The sequence below is a fragment of the Ornithodoros turicata genome, chromosome 5 (genome assembly GCF_037126465.1).
Source record: "Ornithodoros turicata isolate Travis chromosome 5, ASM3712646v1, whole genome shotgun sequence".
Lineage (NCBI taxonomy): Eukaryota > Metazoa > Arthropoda > Arachnida > Ixodida > Argasidae > Ornithodoros > Ornithodoros turicata.
Window position 1 is genome coordinate 63,649,488 of NC_088205.1, and position 2,063 is coordinate 63,651,550.

General features: G+C 45.7%; 1 long non-coding RNA gene across 1 annotated transcript; it reads left to right on the forward strand.

The window, feature by feature from the left end:
• The first annotated feature begins 734 nt into the window (after positions 1-734).
• LOC135396133 (uncharacterized) lies at positions 735-1,693 on the forward strand. Its single transcript, XR_010423322.1, has 3 exons — positions 735-935; positions 1,221-1,253; positions 1,535-1,693. It is a non-coding gene; the product is annotated as an uncharacterized LOC135396133 (long non-coding RNA).
• The last annotated feature ends 370 nt before the right edge of the window (positions 1,694-2,063 follow it).

Sequence of the window (2,063 nt, forward strand, 5' to 3'; positions counted from 1 at the left end):
CCAAAAACCTAAGAAAACCGTTGCGCGTGCGTTGTCGGTGAGCGAAGCATGCAGTAGTTAGCAGATCGTGGCGCCGTATTTGCTCAGGATTAAGCGTTCTCTCGTGCCTGTGGTTTCAGAGTGTTGTGTGCATCCAGCTGTTCAGCAATGGAACCGTTTCTGACCGCTGTCAAGCGAAAACCATAGGAAGATGCCGACATCGCGACGAGGGAAACCGGGTTTGTGTGTGTGTGTGGGGGGGGGGGGGGGTCGTGACGGAGTAGTGTGTATGTTTAAAGGGACTGTCGCATCCGGAACCGTGGTTACGAATCCAATACCAACGTGTTCGGTACACTACCACCGAGCTATTTGCCAAATTTTCTCCTTCCAAAACGGACCGGGCGATGAGGAATCGAATTTAAAAGATCCGGTTTCGTTTTGATCCTCGAAAGCGCCAGCGCCAACAACATCGCGTGACGCAAGGTGGAATCTGGCTAATCCGCTTTGAAGAACGCTGTCGTCTGCCGCCAAGTCTAGGGCTGCTTTGTTTTTTTCCGGCACGTCGCCCGTATTCACATGTGACACTTTCTAGTAAGCGGATACTATCTCTACGCTTGCATCCTTCGCGTGAGATGTCGTTTCGAAACCGACGCAGCGTTCCTGACTCCAGGAAAACTTCGAAAACCTCGATGTTTGATTTCGCACGCCATGGATACAGCTACAGCCAGACCCCAGACGAAGCGAAAGTTGGAAGCAGCTACATCACTAGCGGGTATCCAGATGAAGCAAGGAGTGTTCATGCTGTCCGTGTATGCTCCTCGCATTTCACCGATAATGTGTACCTGGATGAGAACATCGTGCAAGTGCAACTTGGATTGACACAAAAAAGAAACGAATTGAAACTTGACGCCGTTCCGACAGTGTTCCACGAACAAAGCGAGCCAGCAACTTCGACAGTAAGTCACAATGTCTATGTAGTTTCCCAATCGGATCTGTCACTCTTGCGCGTGAGTAACTTAGCAGCAAAAGACTAAATCCGTACAACGTAAGGTATCCCCTAACCTATGATTAATAACTAGGTAAATAAAATACACTAAACAAGTAAAAGAACATTATGTCATTCATATGAACGTGTTGGCTTTTCTCGTTGTCGGACGCGTTATCATGAAACTTTCCCTGTTACTGAACCTGTGACTTTTGTGGAATGTGGTAGACATGATCGGTTTTCATGTGTGTTACAGCTGCAGGCAGCTCGACAGGGTCAAGCGCAAGTGGTACGTATATTACTTAAATACATATTATGTGTTTACAATTTTGGACACAGAACAATTCGCAAACTATGATCCCCGAAGGAAGAACTGACGCTGTTTGTGTGCTGGAGTTAGAAACATGCACTATATACAAACAGTACCTCTGTCCGTAATATAAGCGCCATAAACCACTTCCCAGTTTCCTTTTATCTCTCTGTTTGTGAACTGTTTGTGTGCTGTAGGGCGACGGTTTTTGCGGTTGTCGTAGCCAACTTGAGATGCACTTTTGACGTTCTGTGTTATAGAAGGACCAGGTGCTGCTGATCCAAGTCCCATCCATCCATGAAACGGCATCAAACAATGTACGTGTGTGCACGGCAATTTTGCTGAGAGATCTGGTTTTTACACTAATGCCTTTACGACGCCTCTGACAAATTAGGATCTTCCAGAACAGTGCTTTCTTCATCCAAGTTCAAGAAGTAAAGAGAATGACTTCATGGCTTCTACTGACATCTCACAGCTACACGCCAAGAGAAAATAACTTGAAAACAGGAAATGAAAAGAAAAAAAAAAGGTCCGTTTCAGGTCCACCCAAATCTTTGTGCAGAGGCTGACAACAACAACGTTATTGTGAGATGATGAATGATGCTCATGCGGCGTTGAGATTAAGCCCTTGTTTCCTTTTTTGCAATGCTATACATTACTGCTGGTCAAATGTAAAATGATGCACCTACCTCCAGACATTAAAGGGGCTACCAGAGATGTAGTGTCAATTCAACAGAAAAGCTGCATGTTCTACGAGGCACTGTCACATAAGCATTGGCCAAATTTGCT